A 24,986-nucleotide genomic window follows, 5' to 3' on the forward strand; every position below is an offset into this window, starting at 1 on the left:
TATCAATATCCTCATTATGCCAACAATAGTGCTTCTCTGTATAATTTGAAGGCACACGAAGTCAGCTCAATGTTGATCTGGTTATAGCAATTCAAAGAGCTTTCAGTAGTACCAAGGGCAGGATCTCAATTAAGAACAAGTGGGTAGCAGTCAAGTTCCGCTACCGTTAACTTTAAGCAAGTTCCTCTACCTCCTGAGTCCCAGTCTCCTCAACCATAAATAGGGTCATTTATTTATATAACAATATTTAGGAATGTTCAAATGAAATTATGCTTATTAAGCACTTCATAACATATTACTTATTATACAAACAAATGGATCCATCATTCTTCCAAATATATACATGCAAAGCACCGTATTAGCAAATAGCGACAGAGCAAAACACAAGACAAAAAAACCCTCTCCTCATGGAACTTAGATTCTAGTTGGGAAATAATATATTTAATCTCAGCTCCCTTCCACTAAAATGACAACGAAGACATGTTAAAAAGATACTAGCACGTATCAACAAAACTTGAGACAGAAGAGTGAGAGATGACAGCTAAATTCTGTCTATAAAAAGTAGATGGGGACTTGCCTGGTGGCGCAGTGGTTAAGAATCCGCCTGCCAATGCAGGGGACGCGGGTTCAAGCCCTGGTCCAGGAGGATCCCACATGCCACAGAGCAACTAAGCCCGTGCACCACAACTACTGAGCCTGCGTGCCACAACTACTGAGGCCTGCGCGCCTAGAGCCCGTGCTCCGCAACAAGAGAGGCCACTGCAATGAGAAGCCCGCGCACCACAACGAAGAGTAGCCCCCGCTCACCACAACTAGAGAAAGCCGGCGTGGCAATGAAGATGGAACTCAGCCAAAAATAAATTAATTAACTTAAAAAAAAAAAGAATAGATGAACAATTGCAGATTTTGCAGTGCAAAGAAAGCTGAAATCTACACGTCAAGCAAAAAAAAGGGGAAAAAATTATACCAAAGAATTGGGGAAGAGGCTTAGGAACCGAAAGTTCACAAGTCCCTAATGGCAAGGGAGAGGAGTGGGCAAAAACAGGAGGAATGGTGAAAAGTCTACATAAGAGGAAGTTAGGGGCTTCCCTGGTGGTGCAGTGGTTGGGAGTCCACCTGCCAATGCAGGGGACACGGGTTCGTGCCCTGGTCCGGGAAGATCCCACATGCCGCAGAGCGGCTGGGCCCGTGAGCCATGGCCGCTGAGCCTGCGCGTCCGGAGCCTGTGCTCCGCAACGGGAGAGGCCACAACAGTGAGAGGCCCGCGTACCGCAAAAAAAAAAAAAAAAGAGGAAGTTAGGACACCTCACTCCCTACCCTCCTCAGTCAGGCAACTATCTTATCCCCATGGACAAGGTTTACTCTCTACAAATACTGAACCAAAGAAGTGCCGGACTCTGAGACACCAGTAATAGTCAAGGGTGGAGGTGAGGAAGGATCATACTGAAACAAGGAGTGAAAGTCTATGTATAAAACAGTGGTATTTCCAGTCCTCTTCCCCAAGTGCATCTCAAAACATCAAAATGAAAAAAGTTTAGATAATAAATATTCCCCATATTTTCAGACTTAAGAGATAGCTATATATAGTAATTATTTATAATGGTTCCTGTTCACCAAAAAGCCGTATTTCGCTATTAAAAAAAAGATTTATTAGGTTCAAGTTTATATAGAAAGAGAGAAAAACAAGAAAGAAAGGGAATTATATTTAGAGGCTAGACGATCGTCTTGTCAGGGAAGCTTTAGGCAATGAATAAAGAGGTAATTCAATACAATTTTTAACAGTACACAAAATGTCACGCAGTTATTTTAATATACATTAGAAACAATATAGCTAGTTTACTGAACCTATAATTTCAAAATTAGTATTGCTTAGCTAAGGCTAAGTTTAAAAAATATTAAGAAAATATTAACACAGGTATTTTGCAGAAATGGCAGTAGTATGTAAATGTCTAAACTTTGAGGCAAACTACTGCAGAGACGATAACTAAATTGGATGGTAAAGTTAAGGCCAGGTAAACGAAAATTACTTCAAACTCCAAGGATCCCTTCAATTCTGATTCTAGGAATATTTTTAATAGACATACTTTAGGAAACAAATGTTTTCTGGATATATATTGACATAATGTAGGTTGACCAAAGAGATGCTTTTTCAGAAACATTTTCCCAAGATACAACATTAGGTAAAAAGTATTCTTTGAGCAATAGTAATTTAAAGTTCTAAAAATAGAATAATAGATTAGATGAATAAGAACAGTTAGATAAGGTAGAGGAAAATTATAAATTATATTAATAGAAACTACCATTGATTGAGCTTCTACGGTGTACTAGGCACTGAGTTAGCCAATCAAAACAGGAACTCTTTACACAACTCCCTTTTACAGGTTAAAATTCTAAGACTCAGAAGTTAAGTAATTTACTTATGGTCCCAGTTGGGGGAAAGAGGGGTAGCTGAAGGGGAAAAAGTGTGACATAAGGGAAGAAAAATCTTTGATAATCAACTAAGTATCACAATTAAATTCCCAATACTATAGTTTTCCACATTCCTAACATTCGGAAACCCTTATAAAAATCCACAAAGTAAACGACTAAAAACTAGTGGTTAAACAAATGGCCAATAAATTAGATGTATTCCACAGAGATACTGTACCCAGGAAAAAAACTTCAATTTGATAGAGTAGATTCATCATGTGCATCTTACCCTAGCTGAGGACTTAATTACATTGCTGGTTCAGCCAAAGAAGAGACATAGCAAAAAAAATGCCCAAAACTTCTTAAATGGTCCCATTTCCAATATTCAGTTAAACGAAGTCAGACGTTACTGAGCAGCCCAACCAAACAACAACAAAAATAACTGCCATATGCTTTATAATTCTATGATCTGTGTCCTTAAAATGTCAAAGAATGTTTAGCAGTTAAAAAACTTCTCTTAAGTTTTCAGAAATCGTCCCATATTTACATTATCATAAAAAGCAGTAATTTTGTAAAACTGAAGGGAGACTCTGCTATTCATGCTTTTAAAATGTGCTCTTAATTTTTCTGACTACTAAAGGCTATAATAATGTCACTTGGAAAACAGAAGGCTGAGTGAGCATCTGAGGGTAAAAAGGAATGTTTTCATAGGCGCAGTTGGTAAATACCACTGGCTCTAGATGAGCATTCTTCCCTAACTGGAAGCCAATCCAATTTAACTTAAAAAATCTCCTTGTTACATAGAGCAATGGGAGATCATATTATCTCAATTATCCCTTCACATTAAACTCAAGGGTTGAACTAATACGTTAAACATTATCAACATCCATTCCTTTTTACTGTGTTTCCAACTGAGTCCATAGCCAGAGTTAAGATTTAGCTAAACTAGTCTTAGATGTTGTTCTCTAGTTTGGGCACTACAAAAAGCTTATTTTTATACTCCATACTTTCCATTTTGATTATGCAAACATTCAATTTGCAAGTTATAATACATTACCAGTGCTCTCAGGGAAGGATAGCTTGTGAGACCCAATCCAAACTTTAATGTCATAGCAATCCTTCATTGTATTACTGCACAGCAGTGTGAAAAAGGCCAGTATGGCATGGGAAGAAACAATCCTATACAAACACATTTTACAGTAATGAATCTGCAATCAATAAATCTATTTGGATACTGGAGTAAATGATCTTGAACAGAGAAACTTAGGTGCCTAGGAAATGAATAAAGCATAATCACAAGAAATAAAATTTTAAAGTAAAGCAAAATATTGCATTTCTGAAATTTAAAGTAGTTTTCTTTCTTCACACTTAAATTTTTACACTAAGTGACTGCATAGAATATACACCATAAACATGAACAGGCAATTCGGAAAACATAAACACTCAGTATGTAAGTAAGTAAACGTACAATTCTCAAAGAAAAGCAAATTACAACCAAAAGAGAACTGGTCACAGAAATTTCGGCACATATATAATTTGCACTTAAAGCTTTCCCTTCCAGGCCTGAATCCTGGCTCCCAGATCTGTCTTTCTTATCTCAGCTCAGTCTCTCAATGTAGCTGTCTCATGTGGTATCTCAGCTTAGATCTGGCTAGAGGATCAGGCTATTCTCATATCCAGGCTGGACTAACAAAACAAAGACTCAAGTGACAATAATAAAAATCAAGGAGGAAGGGATAGTCAGTCCCAAGGCTTAAGTCCCTCAGTCCCCTTTTATACTGGATTTCTAAACCATTTTTGTAAACACTAAAAGGGACTGATAAGATCAGTATTTTTTTTAGTTTATTTTTTTAAATTTTTTGGCTGCACCTCGGGGCATTCAGGATCTTAGTTCCCCGACCAGGGATCGAACCCAAGCACCTTGCAGTGGAAGCATGGAGTCTTAACCACTGGACTGACAGAGAAGTCCCAAGATCAGTATTTTGAATTTATGCTATAAAAGGAAAGAAAAGGAAGCAACCCAATGTCATTCAACCCATGAATGGATAAACAAAAAGTGGTATACATAAGCAGTGGAATATTATTCAGCCTTAATAAGGAACTTCTGACACACACTACAATACGGATGAACCTTTGAAGATACTATGCTAAATGAAATAAGCCAGTAACAAAAGGACAAATATAGTATGAATCTCCTTCTATGAGGTACCTGAAATACTCAAATTCAGAGACAGAAAGTAGAATGGTGGCTGGTAGGAGTGGGGGGCAGGGAGGCAGGGGAAATAGGGAGTTACAGTTTAATGGAGTTTCAGTTTGGGAAGATGAAAAGTGGTTGCACAACAATGTAAATGTACTTAATGCACTGAACTGTACATTTTAAGATAGTTAACATGGTAAATTTTATGTTATGTATATTTTACCACAATAAAAAAAAGGGAAAGGAATGATAAAAACAATTAAGCTCACAATGGCTAAGACCCTGAAAACCTTTCAAGAGCATTAGCGGTATTTAAATATTTAATTTATTAAGTAATACAGATACTCATTGGCTAAATATACCTTGTAATACAGACCACAACCTGACGAATGTGAATATTTGAGCAGATTAAAGAAAGACTTTCAATAGGAGTCACTTTAAATCTTTTATATAAAAAAGTTTCAGATTTGTGATTCTGTAGGGAATGTCTTTTCAAAAGCTCTTTGGAAAGAGTTCAATCATAAAAGAAGACAAAAATATGGACCATCATGCGCTTACTTCATTTTCCAACCTCTATATTAACCTGTTCCTGAAATGTATTTACAAAGAATGCAGCAAATCTTTTCATCAATCACCATGTGAAAACCTTTGGCAGGGACACTGTGCATTCCTGGGAGGATTTAAATTAGTTTGTGAGGGACGGAAACCTGGCTTAAAAGCAAAGAATTGGATTTAGGATTTGACAAAGAGTTTCTTTTCTGAGGAACTTAAAATGTTCTATCATGAGTTTTCACATTTATTTCCTCCATTATTAGCAAAGACACAAAATAACAAAGAATTTCAATTAAAATTATCCTTTGGTAGTTTTCTACTCATTATTATGTTAGCTTTATCTGTCCACCACAGTACAGTATTTGAAATCACATTTCTGCTTTAAGCAAAAAAGGAACTAAATTAAATATTCCAAAGGCAGGAAATCCTGTTTCAATTGCATCATTTAAAAACTCTTAACTGATCTACTTTGAAGAACAAGAGTTATCTACCAGAAAGTAGGATAATTTTTTTAATTGATGCAATTTCAATCTCCTTAAACATTTTACACTTGAATATATCAGTGCTTATTAAAAAAAAATCACTCTATCTTTTTTTAAATTTCAAATTCTAGTTTATTTTTTAAAATGTTAGTTTGACAAATTATTTTAATTGTAGATAACAGGCACTTAATTTAATTCTGCAACTTTTAGTTTAGGCCTAAAAACTCAAATTGTTCTAAAGGATCCTTATATGTAGTGTGGTAAATCACAGAAACGCAAGTACTACTAGAGGTACTATGTGAATGATACGCACTCTTCCTGTAAGAGCCAAATTGTCAAATAAGCTTAATTTAAGTAGTCAAACATGTTGAATAGCTGCAATAAACCTGAGAGAACAAGAAGAAAAGATCAGCAAAAATAAATTGACAGTCCTTAAAGAATAGAAATGGGGAAAACCAAAAACATCCTTGTGATAATGCTGGAAGAATCTTCCAGTCCTATGACTCAGGGAAATAACATTCTTACTGGCACAACAATAGGGATTAAAATAATGGATGAAAGTCTACCCATAACGGCAGCACCCACTATTTGCATAAATAGTTTGGTTAAATATGACTACATTTAAATTTTATCTTAATTACAAATACTATTCCACTAAAGCACCAGCAAAGAAGGTGTGTGCAGAGGGGGAAGACATGGACTAGCCAATCCAATAGTTATAATATGGCCAAAAATAATAACAACAGTAATAGTAATAAGGTAGTACCTGTAATCAGTATATTAAAAAGAGAGGATATGGTCCCATTTAACAGACAAAGCTTGGCAATAATTCTAAGACAATGGCTCAAAAGACAGCCTTCTCGTCCCTCTGTGCAAAAGGAAAGTGTTCCTGTTTCCCATAAATCAACCAACTAAGGAAGGCTCTGGGAGAGTTTGCAGATGGAAAGCTGCTCAAAAAGCCTAGTTCTGGTGATACTTTACCACCCCTTGGGTGGGGGAATTACCACCTGGGAACTGGGGACTGCAGTATTTAAAAGCCCTTTCTTTTCCGTGCGGTAACAATCAAGGAATCATTTCAGCTTGTGAAGTACTGCTACTATACTCTGAGGGGGAAATCAAGGAAGTAAAAGGAAGTACACGTCTGTTTTCATTAAAGTTCCTTAACATCTCTACTAGTCTCCTAATGCATTTAATCTTGCTAAAATGCACAATCTCAGGCCTCACCCCAGATCCTTCAAAAAAATCTGCATTTTACAAAAGCCTCAGGTGATTTGTATACAGATTTAAGTCTGAGGTGTCCTGGTCTAAAGTGCCACACCTGACAGCCTGACATCCCCAACTAACCCCATGCCTAACTGCGTATCACTACTTTCCAAACATTTTAAAACTTGAGAATGGAAAATGAAAGCAACTCAAAATCTGAATATACTTCTGATAATGGAGAAAGTGTTGAACTAACTAAGGAGTTTGGACTTCCTAACTCCTTTTCCAAGAGGAAAATTGTATGAATAGATTTGTGTTTTGAAATCTAGCTCTAACAAGATGAATAATATACTGGAGGCAGATAAGTTAATTAGGAGCTACTGTAGTGATCCAAATGAATGATAACGGTGGCCTGAAATAGTATAGTAGTAATGAGAATATGAGGGAAGTAGATGAATCTGAACGATATCTAGGAACTAAAGTTGACAACATGTGGTGAATGAATAGATGTGACATGGAGGTGGGGCAGGGAAATATGCCAGATACTCATGTAATTCAGGACATTCATATCAATAACTTGGAAAAACTAAGCAGATGGCCATACTACTCACAAGTTAGGGAACACCAGAGCCATAAGGTTTAGCAGAAAAGACTAAATTTTTAGGAAAAAAACAGAAATGTTCAGTAGACAGACTGGCACACAAGTCTTAAGCTCAAGAGGAAAATAGGCACTGGAAATATATATTCATAAATTAACAGTAGTAACACCCACTTCTGGCCAAGTTGGAGAAAGAGGGACCAGATTTACCTGCCTGCTTGAAACAAGAACAAATACATAAAATGCATGGAATAATGGTTTTCAGACAATAACTATCAGCACACAGTAATGAATCCTGAGAGACAGAAAACTAAAAACTCTGCAATTACTTCCTAGAGAGAGCTTCCAGACAGCAGCACAGTGAGAAAGAACCTGGGCAGAGACCAGCAATCTCCCTGAATTGAGGAAGTGGATATGGGAGCCCAGCAAGGCCAAGGTAGCTAGAGTATGCAGGAACGAATTCTGAAGAGAAGAAAGCTGCCCAAAAATATCCAGAGATCGGAAAGGGCCCCCTCTCTAGATTTAAGCTAAGCATTGACCAGTGGAGGCACAGAGGAAGCACCCCAAGGCTAATGCATCTGAAAGGATTAGAGGGAAACTGATACAGGAAGAATGACTGTGCTCAATGAAGCCAGATTTTAAGGAGTACGCACTATATGATTACCTTTATATAAAATTCTAGAAAATGCCAAGTAATCTATTGTGACAGAAAGCAGGTCAGTGGTTGCCTTGGATGGGGGAGAAATTACAAAGGATCACGGGTAAACTTTTGAGGGTGATGGATATATTCAATATCTTGGTTGTTGTGATGGTTTCATGGGTGTACACACGTGTCAAAACTTGTCAAACTGTACATTTCAAATTTATGCAGTTTATCATATGTCAATCTGTCTCAATAAAAAAAAAAATTTAACTATCAGCATATACACAGAACCTGAAGTTATGAGGGTGGTTGTGATTGCTGAGCAATTATACACAGATTGAGAAGAAGGCCTAGGAAAGGACCATAAAGAATACCAACATTTAAAGAAGTAATAAAGCAGAGAGATTGTGAAGGAGTTTTCAAAGAATTAGAGGAGAAACTTGCAGAGTGTGGCATAATTGAAGCAAAGGAAAAAGAGTTTCCCCTCAAGGAGTCTTTAAAGGAAAGAGCAATCTATGTCAAATTAAGATAAAGCCTAAAAAATGTTCAATGTACAAAAGAGAAGAATATTATGAGGTAGGCATGGTGTAGGAGAAGGAGCACCAAGACAGTCATCCTTGATCCAATAATTTGTTATTTTAACTAGAAAGACTAAGAAATATAGTAAAAAATTTATTTAAGGCTTGACTGTTAAGAAAAACCATGAATCCTAGATACTAATAGATTATTTTTCATCTGGCACTGGCACCCTCCTAACTAATATGCTACATTCAACATAAACAACAGTAATTAACTGTCCTTAATTGAGTCTTTAAAGGAAATCAAATCAGAATCAAGCTAACAGTAATTAATGCATATACTCATTAAGCATGAGTGAAAGTCCAACTTGGAGGTCTATCTTCCCATCTAAATTTAATAGGAAACTAAATACTTGAAATTCTTTCAGTTTTTCTTTTTTAATGAGTAATAGGGTTATTTATGTTCTTCCTATCAGCCAACCAAGAAGAACAAGATTTTTTTTGCCTCATGTTAGAATAAAAATTTATGTTTACATACAGATGCACATCATCAGCACACATAAGAATTTAATTCAGTAAATTAAATTAAGTGAACAATCTTCAAAACAAATGCAGATTTATCTATGTTATATAACACTAAAATTCCAAGAGACCAAACTAGTCATCCTTCAAAATAAATAATACCAAAAAGTAATTATGTTTAATTGCTTCTTTTAAATTTTTACACAGATAGAATATTTTATAACTTTTTTTTGTTTCATTTCGGAATATTTAGTAAATTCAATCTGTTACATCTCTTGACTATCAACATACTTTTAAATATCTAAACTCAAGCTAAAAATCTCTGTAATATTTTGCAGCAGGGGCGTTTTAGATATTGGATAAAATAGGCCAATGTAGAAGGCCAAATACCTATATCATTCACAAACAGAGGCAGACTTTGTTCTTGTCATTAAAAACACTTCCCCTGCTCTCTACCTCATCTTACTAGCTTCATTTCCATTTGTACAGTAGTAATAAATGTCTGGAGAAAGCCCACTAGTTCACAATATTGTCCAGACCAACCAATCCCTAAATAAGACTAAAATGTTAAAAAAATTTCACAGTGGGACTCCCCTGGTGGCGCAGTGGTTAAGAATCTGCCTGCCAATGCAGGGGACACGGGTTCAATCCCTGGTCCGGGAAGATCCCACATGCCACGGAGCAACTAAGCCCGTGTGCCACAACTACCGAGCCTGCGCTCTAGAGCCTATCTACTTCTCCTATCCTGATTCAAATGGAATGCCAGTATGGCAACTCCTAGGATTTGTCACAAATGGGAAACCAAGTGCCATCTTCAAAATTTCAGGTCTTAAATCTGGAGGAGGAAGCCAGCACCCTTTTGGAGCCATGAATATTTTCCGAGCTCCATCTGTTGCTCAGATTGGAATTTCAGTGGAATTATTGGACAGTCTGGCTCAGCAGACTCCTGTAGGTAATGCTGCTGTGTCTTCAGTTGACTCACTCAGTTCACACAAAAGATGTTAGACAACTTCTACAATTTTGCTTCATCGTTTGCTGTCTCTCAGGCCCAGATGACACCAAGTCCATCTGAAATGTTCATTCTGGCAAATGTGGTTCTGAAATGGTACGAAAACTTTCAAAGACGACTAGAACAGAACCCTCTCTTTTGGAAAACACAATTTGAATAAAATAATTTTTAATGGATTCTGAAATTTGTCATGTTTTGAAGATAATCATTCTATTTGAAAGCATGAAGTCAAAAGGATCATGAAGCCTAAGTTTAAAAACTGCTTATGACTATGAAGCTTAATTAAAATCTTTATAAAAAATTAAAAACACTGAACTACCGAGCCCGCGTGCCACAACTACTGCAGCCCACGCGCCTAGAGCCCGTGCTCCACAACAGAAGCCACAATGAGAAGCCCGTGCACCGCAACAAAGAGTAGCCCCTGCATGCCGCAACTAGAGAAAGCCTGTGTGCAGCAACGAAGACCCAACACAACCAAAAAATAAATAAAATTTTAAAAATTCGCCTTTAAAAAAAAAGAAAAACAAAAGAATTATAGAGGAAATCCGTCTTTAGTTAAAAAAATTTTTCACAGTAAATCCCATTTTACAGCTATGCACATTTCTATCCGTAATCATTCAGAACATCAATTACATTCTTATATAACATATAATTTAAGAGGAAGAAAATAACCTATAGTAGCTTGAGACCAGACGTTCATTAAAAAAACTTACCAATGAAAGACAGAACATTAGAAGTTCTAAAAAATTATTTTCTGTGATATTTAGAAAGGATTTTTGTCTGTGGCCCATGCTGTTTCCTTTTTTTTTTTTTCTTTTCTGATATTTAACAAAAGAAAATATTTGGGTTTAAAAGACTACATTACTCCCCACAAGCAGTTTTACAAATTGTGCAAAAGAAAAGAGATTAAAGGCAGGGGTTCGGGGGTGGGCATGGAAAGAAAAGATTCACTCTTCTTAACCAACTATTTTATTAGACACAGCTGCAACAAATATAGTTTAAAAAAACAAACCTGAAGACAATAGCTCATTATGTTTAGTGCCAGGCCCATAACATTTTGCGAGACACAGCTAGACATTAAAAGCAAATCTACCACAGACATACTGGGTTATAAATGCAAGTACGTGGAGTTCTGCAATCAGCTGTGGTGAGCAGCTTCTGATCAATTTATCCTAGTCAGGAGCAGCCAGAGGAAATGAAATGAAGGAAACAGGAAACAGCAAAGATAAAATGCTTTTTCCTAGGGTAAACTTCAGTGTGGCATTGACAGGAATCTGGTCCTTTCCTGATCAACTGACCATGTTAGGAACAGGGAATGAAAGTAGTTATTAAGTACCACAGGACAATTCAAGATGACAGACATAAAAACAAGCAGCAGAAGTGCTGGGAGCAGGCATTGAAAAAAGGAAAAAAGAGGAGAAGAATGAAAGAAAACAGAACTTAAAAAACGCTTCATGGGAATAACCTTCATACTTACGCTACAACGCAGCAGCATTACCTGGAGCACTTGCTACAACAGTAGGTCTGGGATGAAGCCCAAAAGAATCTGCATCTCTCACAAGGTCCCAGGTGATGATAAAGCTAGACCCAAAAACCACACTTTAAGAAGCACTGCCCTATACTTACCCTTTTGTAAGACTCAACCCACTCATGTTCACTTATTTAATTAATATCTGTCATCTGGAGTGGGGGGAAAGACTGTTAAACCCATCACTGTCATCACTGTATTCCTATCACCTAGCACAATGCCAAATACATCATAGTCTCCAAATATTGCTTACTGAATAAAGACCATTGTGAAAAACACGGAATGTAGTGAATGGCGGCGGGGAGGGAGATTAAAAGAGAAAAGTATGAAGACATAGAAAACAAAAGCACAATATAAATGTCCAAGTATTTGCTACAGGAACTGCCCAAGTCTTAATGAGAACGGCAGTAACTGGCCATCAATCTAATTTCATAGGGAGGTCATAAGCCAAAGAAATTTGACAAGGGCAGAAGAAGCAAAAAAGTTAGAAGTAAAAGAAGAAAAATCAATGAATATTTTATATCATTAAAAAGATGGTATTTTTAAACAGCAAGAGTGATAAATTCAAGTGGAGAAGAGAATATGTTATGGATATACCACCATTAGATATCTATAATCTTAATCATCATCACTAAAATTCATTAAGTATCTATGAGTCAGACACTAACACTAGGCAGTTACATTTACTCAACCACTCCAGATAATATTCTCTACATTTCAGAGATAAGTAAAATAGGCTGTAAGTGATGAAATCATTTGCCTTTAGAGTCAGATGGACCTAGGCTCAAACCTCAGTTTTTCCTACCTCACCTCCCAGTAGAATGGCCTTGGGCAAATATTTTGGCCTTTGAGCCTCTTGCTTAACTGTTATTTTTTCCATTCCGTCAGTTTTTTTGTTATAGCTGTCTTGCTTATTTTTAACCTACCATTTAATGAGTTCCCCGTGTGCTAAATAACATGGTAGTCAAAGGCATTAATGTGTAAACTCAGTGAACACAGTAGTGCATGGATCTGAATTCCAAATAAAGCCAATTTCTTCTTTTATTAAACAGGAGTAATAATAATAATACCAACCACATAAGGGCTTGGAAGAGTGTCTAGCAATAAAACCTAGCTTCTATTGTCATTATCATCATCACCATTATTACTACTAATCCATATATCAACACCAAGATGAATATCAGTCCCATTTTACAAGTAAGGAAATTGAAGCTAAAAGAGATTAAGTCCTGGGATCTGTAATTACTATAACTATTTAAGTACTTTGTGTATTTGGTTATTTTATCTGTATTCAAAGTACTGTTAACTAAAATTTTGTTTTTAAAAGTTGCAATTTATAAACCTTATAGTTTTCAGTCTTCTCGTTTACAGGAAAAGATTTTGTAAATGTGATGGGGGTGGGCGGAGACACTGTTTAACAGAATTAACCTCCAATTAAGAATAGTTAGAAAGGTAGTGTAAAAGAGAAAAGAAAGCAGAGGCATCATCTTCTCCTATATTATATCCAGAACTCATAAAAGAGGCCTTCAAGAAATACTTGATCTGATGTAGTTCCACTTTCTTTGAAGCTGTGTTTCTCATTTTAGGGTACATATACCCTTCCTGGAAATACATATCCTCATATGCAGAGGCACACTTAATATATGACCTATTCCTAAAGTACTAAATGTATTCAAAGATTGGGGGGAATAGTTAAATAGTACAGAACAGTACAGAAGACTTCAAAGAACTGGGCAACCATACTAGTACAATTCGAGCCCCTTGGGATATAAACCATGTCCTCTCCTACCCGAGTCATTTGATGGCAGTCTGAGTACACCAGTTTGTAATGTAAACCTTTTAGTAGCATAACATTAAATCTGTTTCTACAATTACCAAAAATGAGGTCAATATGATCAAATCAGATAATACATGTTCATTTTCTTCAAACTGTTAAGCCCTATCTATATAAATTAGTATTAATGTCTGCTTTGTTTTTTAAAAACTATGGCCCACCTCCTTGAGGAAAGGGCACATGTAACAAATAGTTTTCTCTCTCCAAAGTCATTTTTATAATTAACATTTATAGAAGATTCTCTACCACTATATCTTTAGAATACATATGCAAATTGCTATTGCCAAGCAATTTAAAGATAACAGATGTGTGTTAATCTTTTCATAACATTATATGATTCACTATCTAGTTCATCTCTTCCCTTCCCTTTCATCCACTGACAAATGCCAGAGTATTAAAAGTTGGATGTTCCTATTTTAATTTTCTTCCCCCATATCCATGCTGTCCAATAGAAATAAAATGTAAGCCACATGTAATTTTAAATGTTCTAGTAACCACATTTAAAAAAGGAAAAAGAAACAGGTAAAGTTAATTTTAATAATATATTTTATTTAATCCAATAACGTGAAAAAGTATCATTTCAATATGTAATTCATATAAAACATTATATATGAATGTTTAATATTTTAATGATTTAATATTTACATTTTTTCAAACAAAGTCTTCAAAATCCAGTATGTATGTATTTTATACTCACAGCACATCTCAACTCAGACTAGTCACATTTCAGGAGCTCAACAGCCACCTGTGGTAGTGACTCTGTACTGGATAGGGAAACCATATATGGTGACACAAACAAGAATTTCCCTGGCCTGAAGGCTACAAATTCCTGACATTCATGCCTACCTAATCTGCTAAAGCAACTAAAAGAGAAAAACTTTATTTATTCCCTCTCCTTTTACTATACATCAGAGTACAACTGTGAAATTTAATGAAAAAAGGTATGAGTAATTCAACATAATAAGTACAAAAAGTATAAATCTCTGCACTAGCAAAACTGAAAACATTCTGTGCTATAGCAACAAACAAGAAACCAAAAAAGACCATTTGGTGAAAGTTAAAATGTATTAATTGAGTACCTACTGTGTGTAACATTAATCTATAAAAAAATACAAGGGACTTCCCTGGTGGTCCAGTGCTAAAGAATCTGCCTTGCAATGCAGGTGACGCTGGTTCAATCCCTGGTCAAAGAACTAGGATCCCACATGCCACGGGGCAACTAAGCCTGCACGCCACAACCACTGAGCTCACGCGCCTCAACTAGAGAGACCAAGTGCCGCTAACTACACAGCCCATGCACCCTGGAGCCTGTGCACCACAACTAGAGAGAAGCCTGTGCATAGCAACTAAGACCCAATGCAGCCAAAAATTAATTAAATAATTAAATAAATAATAAATAAATATAAAAATGTTTAATTATATAATTTTAAATTAAAAACTCAAAAAGAAGGTTTCTTTACTGCCTTAAGAGTCTTCTCTAAATCTTGGCCCTTTACGGTCATGTCGTGCTTTTATATCATCAATTATCCTAAACTATAATAGCAAGTTTTTACACTAAATCTATATTTACTGGAACACACCCTGAAAGTATATTTTATTTATGTTTTTAAACCCATGAATTAGCTTGTTTGGGGTCATATATTGTTTTTCAGAAAGTCAATGCTTTTGAATGTAATAGTAAAAAGAAAGTCCTGGGCTTCCCTGGTGGCACAGTGGTTAAGAATCCACCTGCCAATGCAGGGGACATGGGTTCGAGCCCTGGTCTGGGAAGATCCCACAACTAAGTTGCTCCTTAGTTGCCGCGGAGCAACTAAGCCCATGCACCACAACTACTAAGCCTGCACTCCAGAGCCCACGCGCCTAGAGCCCGTGCTCTGCAACGAGAGAAGCCACCGCCCTGTTCGTCACAACTAGAGAAACCCTGTGCACCGCAACAAAGACCCAACGCAGCCAAAAATAAATAAAATAATTTTTTTTTAAAGTCCTAAGTGTGATACCAAACTATTTCAAGGTCAAAGTAAGCATTTTTTCATAAAGCTCCAAAGTTTATACTTTAAAAAAAAAGAATGAGAACAAAACACATACTGATAATTGTATAAACATAGTAAATATGCATCTATCACTACCTTAAGTAAACCAAAAACTTTTTTAACTTTGTAGTGAACATTCAGTCAATGCATTCTTCATTAACAACTAGAAAACTCTTCTTCAATTTCCAGGAAGGAGGGACAGTTCACCAAATATTTTTCCAAGAATCAATACTTACATTATGGGCTTCAACTGTGAAGAGGTTTGATAATACCCCCAATATATATGAGAAAAAAAGATTAAAACAATAAAATATAAGATTTAATTTCTTCTCCAAACAGATATTTTTCCATGGAATGATGGTGGTTACTCAAAAGAGTCTCCAAAAAATGTAACTTTTTTCAAAGTAATTTTATAAATGCAAAAATTATTCAAATTTTAAAAATTTTCTTATAGTCTACAAATAAAGCTAAAACAGATACCTTCAAGCCAAAACTATGCTATTAAGTTCTAATCTCTAAAATAATTTTCACCAGGTCCAAAAACAACAAGAGATTAAGTCCAACTGGAAAAGATTTATTTTGCTCACATTATTCTATTTGGTTCAGTTTCTTTCCATCCTTCAACTCACATCCTTTCTCACTTCTAACCCACATTAAATAACTATTTAAACTGCCAAATATTTTAAGATCTATAGATGGCTGGCTCAATAAACTCATCTCAACATATTTCTATTGTATCATAAAAATTCCAAAAGTCAATTAAAATAAAAATTGTTAAGTACAGGAAAACTTAGTCTACATTTCATCTCAAGTACACAAGAGTAAGAAACTAGGACGACCTTCCCCTTTCATTTGTTTTTAAGAACAAGAAATTAAGTTTTATTATGCCTAATTAATCTACTGCTTATACTTCTCTGACACACATCTCCTCTCTCCAAACTTCATTCCATTCCAAGTTTTAGTTTCTGGATTTTATCATTTATGACAGCTTACAACTCCCAGTCTTGCTTCAAGAGTGCTCAAATTTTGGAAGCAATTCTGGAAGTAGATTAGAAAGTTCAGTTTTCTAAAATCAAACTGCAGCAAAACTTAACATCCCATAAGAGAGCCTATAGTCTTCCTTCTATGGAGTTAACAGTAATACATCTCACAATATACAAGAGCTTTAAACTATTCACAGACATTATCTTGTTAATCTTTACAAAATTTCTATAAGGAAGAAGATAGGTAAAAGCACCAGATACCTTGGAAGCTTTTCAATCCTTTTTAGACTCTCCAAGTAGTTTCTTAAAGAGATTATAATGTTATATGATATACTACTAAATAAGCAACCTGTAAGATACAAACTGCACTTTAATAATTTAGGAAGGCAACTCAAATGTATTAGCAGAGGAGACTTCCCTTCCCGTCTAGGAGACTCTAACTGGAAGACATGGTTTCAATTAGTACAAAGTGGGCTTCATGGCCCTCTCTTTCTCTTTCTCACATGGCAAAACAAATGCAATAAAGCTTCTATCTCTCTAAAGGGAAAGAACCAAGCATTTAGCCTACCTTATTTGTACAGGCCATATCTTAAGGTAACTAAATACTTGATAAAAGTTCTCTTTATAAAATACTCCAGCTAATAAATTACAAGGGCATGACAGAATTAGAGTATCCCATTTTGCAACCCTTAACAAAATGGAGCTAGACCAACAGACCCCAAAGCATGGTCCAAGGAACCCCTGTGGGTGGGTTCCCAAAACTCTTTCAGAGAATCTGCAGAGTCAAAAGTATTTTACAATAATACTAAGATGTTACTCGCTTTTTCCCCCTCACGCTCTCATGAGTGTACGTGAAGTTTTCAGAGGCTACATGACACGTGATATTACAACAAACTAAACGATAAAGCAGATGAGAATCCAGCTGTCTTCTTTTAAGCCAGACAATAAAGAGATTTACAAAAATGTAAAACAAAGCCACTCTTCTCACTAAGTTTCTGTTTTGGAAAATAGTTTTCACAAAAATGTTATTTATTTAAACATGCAATGGGTTTATCTTTGTTATTTCTAAATAAATAACAGATATTTCTGAATTTTTTTAGCTTTAATTTCTAATAAGGTAAACACCAATAGATATAATATCATTTACACATAAACAAAAGGTCTTTAGGTCTTTAATAATTTTTAAGAATATAAAGGGTCCTGAAGCTAAAAAGCTTGGGGACAGCTATCAAGGCAATTCATCAGCATCTGCTGACATCACAGAAAAACAGTTGACCAGAGTTTTAATCCTCCTGATGGAAATACAAAATATCACCTATGAAGTATTCTTGAGAAAATAAAATTGAACATGAATCTAATCAAACATCTAGTTTAAATAAAAATCTACCTATTTACAGGAAATACAACATTCAGAGGATTACACTAAACAACGCCATAGGAATGCAATCAGCAAAATCCAGCCTGTAGAGAATACTACAGGACAATCAGCTTTATTCAAAAACTAAACTGCAAAAGAATAAAAGAGGAAGAATGTGAAGACTAAAAGCAACTTAACAGACACAGCAACCAACTGCAGTGTATAGACTTTATTTGGGCAAATATAAAAACATGCATGAGATAATCATGGAAATCTGAACACTGGATATTTGATATTAAGGAATTATTATTTACGTGTAATAGTGGTATTGTGGTTATCTTTAAAGAGTCCTTATCTTTATAAATTTATACTACTTACAATGAAATGACATGATTCTAGAATTACCTCAAAATAATGGGAATTGGGGAAAAGAGATGAAATATTATTGAACCTGGGTAATAAAATACATTTATACATAGGGTTCATCATACTATTTTGTTCACCTTTGTTCATTTGATTTTTCCATAATAAAGGTAGTTGTTTTTTAATGATTCAAGTTAGGAAAAAATTTATTTCTGTAGGTAAGCTGAATCATTATCATTTACTCTTAAGCCAAAGGCTATTATAACCAGTATTTCTTCCCATTAAGCTGCCTGATGTTGTGCTGTTTCTGCTTCAGAAGACAGCCCTGAACAGTATGTCTTTGGTTTTCCAGCGTTTTATTTCTGAACCCTTCGCCTCCAAGAGTATCAAAACAAAAGCAAAAACAAAAAGGACAACTGGTAAGAAAGGAAGGTTATAGAGAGGACAAACATAAAGAGAGGAATCAGTATAGCAAGTTGGAAACTTCACACTAGAAGGATATAGTCTCATCCCAATAGAACAAATACCAGCATGCTTACACACATGCATTTCTGATTGTGTGCTATAGCCGAGACCCTGAAATGAAGAAAAAGTTCAAAACAGAGCCATGGGAAGGAAGGAATGAGTGCACGTTAAAGTAAGTTCACTCCTGTCTTTTTCTATTTCAGATATGGACTTTGATTAGTCTTCACATTTTGGTTTTCCTGGAGGTGTTGAAAGACTAGCCCTAAAAGTTATTGGCTTGGGCTACAGATGAGATTCCCCACCCAATGAGGCTATGTAAAGATCAAGGATATAACACCAATAACCTTACACTGAGGGTTTCTTGTACTATGATTTTAACAGAATTTTAAGTAACTTGCATAACAGATTTATGAATCACACAAATCTCAAAACTTTCCCCACATGATAAGAAAGAGTAAGCCATGTCATAGAGTAGGGCCATGTCTATTTTTCCAGGATCATCCAAATTTCAAATATCCTATCTTGTCGTCAGGTCTTGTATCCTGATTACTGGTCTGCAAAATACAGTCATCATATCCATGGAACTTAAATAACTAAGAAACATATTTAAATAACATCTCCCCATCTAATAATCATCTTAAATTATGCTTCATTTTCAAGTCCTCCAAAAGAAGCCACTCTAACAAACATCCTGATAATCTATCCTTAGCTGAGTAACTCTCAAGTGTTCTTTAAAAAACAAAATCAGATAATAAATGGAAAAGTATATTGAAACTGGTAAGTTATACTCTATGAATACCAGTTATTCTTTGTTTTTAATGGATTACTTTTCTGAGAAAAAAATATCAATATTTTTAACTTATGGGTACATAAAAAGCTAAAGATAGGTGTTGGTTTTAAATAAGAAAGAAAGAAAAGTTGTTAATCACACTGTTTCACTCCTTGCACCAGAGCAAATTTCTATTATTTTTCCCCATTTTAACAATGTAAACAGTTTTAACAACAAATTTTAAAGAACTCAATGACAGTATGTAAGCAAGGTCTAAAAGAAAAATGCATGGAAAGTTAACAAATTACAAAAGGGTGTTACTATTTGTTTGTTTTTAAAACTATTCTCAAAGTTTACCACGGAATCAGGTAATTTAAACTTAAAAAATGAAACTATCATCCCAGTTAATGCAATAAGAAAAGGAAATAAAATGTATACAGATTGGGAAGGAAGAAATGATACTGTTCACAGATGACACGATCATCTATGTAGAAAACCTGAAAGAATCAACAAAAAAACTCCAGAACTAATAAAGAATTATAGCAAGGTTGCAGAATATATGATTAGTATTTTAAAAATCAATACGTTTCCTATATACCAGCAATGAACAAGTGGAATTTGAAATTAAAAACACAATAGCTCCCCCCAAAATTAAATACTTAGGTATAAATCTAACAAAATACGTACAACATCTATATAAGGAAAACAAGAAAACTGATGAAAAGATATCAGAAGAACTAAATAAATAAAGGGATATTCTGAGTTCACAGAAAAATTCAACACTGTCAAGATTTCAGTTCTTTCCAACTTGATCTACGGATTCAATGAGAGCACAATCAAAGTTCCAGCAAGTTACTTTGCAGACATCGACAAACTGATTCTAAAATTTATATAAAGAGGCAAAAGACCCAGAATAGCCAACACAATATTGAAGGAGAAGACCAAAGTTGGAGGACTGACACTATCCAACTTCCAGACTTACTATAAAGCTACAGTAATTAAGATGCTGTGGTGCTGGTGAAAGAACAGTCCAATAGGAGCAATGAAACAGACAGTGAGCCCAGAAATAGAGCCACATAAATACAGTTAACTAACAAAGGAGCAAAGACAATACAATGGAGCAAAGATAGTCTTTTCAACAAATGGTGATGGAACAACTGGACATCCACATGCAAAGAAATGAAACTAGACACAGACCTTATAACTTTCACAAAAATTAACTCAAAATGGATCACAGACCTAAATGGAAAACCTAAAACTATAAAACTCATAGAAGATAACTGGGACTTCCCTGGTGGTGCCCAGATAAAGACTCCTCGCTCCCAACGCAGGGGGCCTGGGTTCAATCCCCGGTCAGGGAACGAGATCCCACATGCACACCGCAACTAAGAGTTCACATGCCACAACTAAGGAGCCCACGTGCTGCGACTAAGGAGCCCACCTGCCGAGACTAAGGAGCCCGCCTGTCGAACCTAAGGAGCCCGCCTGCTGCGACTAAGACCCCATGCAACCAAATAAATATATATATATTTTTTTAAAGATAACTAACATAGGAGAAAACCTAGATGACCTTGGGTTTGGCAATGACTTTTTAGGTACAACACCAAAGGTACAATCCATGAAGAGAAATAGTTGATGAACTAGAAGACAAAACAGAGTCTGGGAAAAAATATTTACAAAAGACACATCTGAAAAAGGACTATTAGCCAAAATATCCAAAGAATTCTTAAAACCCAACAAAAAGAAAACGAACAACCCAATTTAAAAATGAACCAAAGACCTATTAATAACCACTTCATCAGGGAAGATATACAAATGGCAAATAAGCATATAAAAAGATGCTGTGTCATCAGGGAAATGCAAATTAAAACAAGGTACCACCACAGGACTTCCCTGGTGGCACAGTGGTTAAGAATCTGCCTGCCAAGGCAGGGGACATGGGTTCAAGCCCTGGTCTGGGAAGATCACACATGCTGCGGAGCAACTAAGCCCGTGTGCTACAACTACTGAGCCTGTACTCTAGAGCCCACAAGCCACAACTACTGAGCCCTCGTGGCACAACTACTGAAGCCTGCACACCAGGAGACCATGCTCTGCAACAAGAGAAGCCACTGCAACGAGAAGCCCGCACACTGCAACCAACAGTGGCACCCACTCACTGCAACTAGAGAAAGCCTGCTGGCAGCAAGGAAGACCCAACGCAGCCAAAAATAAATAAATAAAATTAAATAAATAAAAAGCAGTATTTTAAAAAAGAGAATCCACCTGCCGATGCAGGGGACACAGGTTCGAGCCCTGGTCCGGAAAGATCCCACATGCCGCGGAGCAACTAAGCCCGTGCGCCACAACTAGTGAGCCTGCGCTGTAGAGCCTGCATGCCTACAACCTGTGCTCCGCAACAAAGAGAAGCCACCGCAATGAGAAGCCCACGCACCGCAACGAAGAGTAGCCCCCACTCGCCGCAACTAGAGAAAGGCGGCACACAGCAACGAAGACCCAACACAGCCAAAAAGCAAATAAATAAATAAATTTATTTAAAAAAAAACAAACAAACAAGGTATCACCACATATCTATTAGAATGGCCAAAATCAGGAACAATGCAAACCCCAAATGCTGCCAAAGATATGGAGCAACAGAAACTTTCATTCACTGCTGGTGGGAATAGTACAGCCACTTTGGAAGACAGTTTGACAGTTTCTTACAAAACTAAACACACTCTTACCATATAACTTGTTGATCATGCTCCTTGGTATTTACCGAAAGGATCTGAAAACTATGTTTACACAAAAACCTACACGTGGATGTTTATAGCAGCTTTATTCGTAACTGCCAAAATGTGGAAGCAACCAAGATGCCCTTTAGTAGATGAATGGATAAATAAATTGGTATATCCAGACAATGGAATATCATTCAGCACTAAAAGGATATGAGCTATCAAGCCATGAAAAGATATGGAAGAACCTTAAATGCATATTACTAAGCGAAAGAAGCCAATATGAAAAGACTACCTACTGTATGATTGCTATTATATGATGTTCTAGAAAAGGCAAAACTATGGAGACGGTAAAAAGATCAGTGGTTGCCAGGGGTTAGGAGGAAGCCTGCATAGGTAGAGCACAGAGGATCTTTAGGGTGGTGAAACTACTCTGTACGGTACTATATCGATAGATATATGTCATTATACATTTGTCCAAACCCACAGAATGTACAACACTAAGAGTAAACCATGATGTAAACCATGGACTTTGGGTGTCTGTGTATGTTCATCAGTTCTGACAAATATACCACTCTGGTAGGGGATGTTGATGATGGGGGAAGCTATGCACAATGTAGAGGGAGGAGAGATGTGGGGAATCTCTACAACTTACACTCAATTTTGCTGTGACCCTAAAACTGCTCCTGAAGTCTATTAAAAAACAAAACTGTCAAATCTGTTTCTGGAGCCAAAATAAAATTAAATGGGCAAAACATTTTACCATTATCATGCCCATCTTATGTGTTACTATTACACATTTTTTCTTGAACAAAAAATTCCAGTCAGTAACAGTGAAAATTCTTCATAGAAAAATCAGTGGGTTACAAAATGCTAAAAATGTCTCTCGTACAGTTTCATTCTAAAAAATTCCATGACATTAAAAAAAAAAAAAAGATATTTCCTGAGACACAAGTATTGCAAAGGGAGTAATTTACAAAATATCAAAATAACAGCAGTTACTGTAACTGACTCTTTCTTATGCCCACACAAATTTTTTGGCAGATGTTTTCTAGTATTTGTTATCCTCAACTATTCACTGGAATAGATAACCATATTCCCAACTGCAGTTCACAATAAAAAGGAGATATCATAAGTTTAACTCCAATTTTAAGTCACCTTCAAGATTTTGTAATTTTAGAGCAGGAATCTAGGAGAAAATATAATTTAGAAATGAAATCATTTACTCAGATTTGCCACATTTGCCACATTCTCAATACAGTCTTAATTCTGCATAGCAAGCAATGAGCTAAGTGTTGAGGATATTAAGTGGAGTCTCAAGGAAAGCTAAGCTTAAAAAAGGAAAACATTACATTCTAATAATTATTTCAGAACCACGTATAGCTTAAAGTTGTTTTGCGTTCACCCTTTTAACCTTGAATTCAACAAAATAAAAATTTGAGGAATGTAATTAAAGTTCCTTGTCTCTAATCAACTTACCATCTAAATATTCCACCAATCTCAAGATTGAGTCCCTTCTCTGGGAGAAGTCTGTGGTTAGATTTCATTGACGCAGGAAAGGTTTTAATCAACAGGCTAGAAACACAGGCCTTAAGTTCTATATACTGAAGGTGGAAGTAACTTCTCTGAATTCAAATATATTGCCATCTAGAAATGAAGCCAGGCATAAAGAAAGCACTTAAGCTCTAGATGTTTACCCTTCTGACATTTCACTGAATAAATAAAAAAATTAATTAAAGTATCATTAGAATTCATAAAAAATGAACTCTAAGGATCTTTGGAAAGTCAAAGATAGATTTTTATTTGTTTCTTTGTGCAAACACAGGATCAGATATTTGGTGGAAAACCACATAAAAAACTACAAATGTGGACTAGAAAGTAATGTGATTAATATTTTAACATAAAACATATTCTAACTGACATGATCAAATAAGCAATAGGACCTTCTCAAGGCTTTCTATACACCTTATGAAGTTGTACACACTTTATGAAAATATCATTAACCAAAATATTTTTTAGTGCTCCTCTTTTGATATTTCCATTAAAGCTTTGGCATACTCTTCTGAACAACTGTTCATTCGATAAACATTGATTCAACACCTCATTTATGCTATAACTCCTTACTGGTAACAAATATTTGTCATCTGAGGGTAGATAATGATGCTTTGAAAAAAAATCATCCCAGGTCATCTGGGGAAACTTAGGTGATTAGGTTAATTAATACCATTATTATCTGATTTTAAAAAAATGAAATCTTAGAACCTTAAATGCATGTTGCTAAAATCAAAGAAGCCAGTCTGAAAAGACTGCATAGGAGAATTCCAACTCTATGACATTTGGGAAAGGTAAAACTATAGAGACAGTGGAAAGATCAGTGGTTGCCAGGGGAAGGGGAGGAGGTATGAATAGGTGAAGCATAGGGGATTTTTTAGGGCAGTGAAACTATTCCCTATGATACTGTAACGGTAGATACAGTGACATTATGCATTCAACGAAATTTTTTTAAACTGTACAACACAGAATGAACCCTAATGTAAACTACAGATTTTATTTAATATTGGTTCATAAATACTGGTTCATCAATTGTAACAAATGTACCACACCAATGCAAGATGTTAATAATGGGGGAAACTAGGGAGTAGGGGAGTAAATGAGAACTCTCTACTTTCTGCTCAATTTCTCTGCAAACTAAAGCAACTCTAACAAAGTCTTTTACAGGCACACCTCGTTTTATCGTGCTTCGCTTTATCTCACTTTGCAGATATTGCATTTTTTATAAACCTGAGTGGAGCAAGTCTTTCAGAACCATT

At 35.8% G+C, this 24,986-nt stretch overlaps 1 protein-coding gene and 1 pseudogene across 2 annotated transcripts in view; one reads left to right on the plus strand and one right to left on the minus strand.

The window, feature by feature from the left end:
• Positions 1-24,986, minus strand: part of PAWR (pro-apoptotic WT1 regulator) — a 100,273-nt gene that overhangs the window by 57,119 nt on the left and 18,168 nt on the right. The gene's annotated exons all lie outside the window — the stretch shown is intronic.
• On the plus strand, positions 9,879-10,315 carry LOC309968828 (protein Hikeshi-like; annotated as a pseudogene). The gene has a single exon. The product of its transcript is annotated as a protein Hikeshi-like (transcript).

The sequence above is a fragment of the Leucopleurus acutus genome (assembly GCF_964270905.1).
Source record: "Leucopleurus acutus genome assembly, chromosome: 11".
In the NCBI taxonomy this organism is placed as follows: Eukaryota; Metazoa; Chordata; class Mammalia; order Artiodactyla; family Delphinidae; genus Leucopleurus; species Leucopleurus acutus.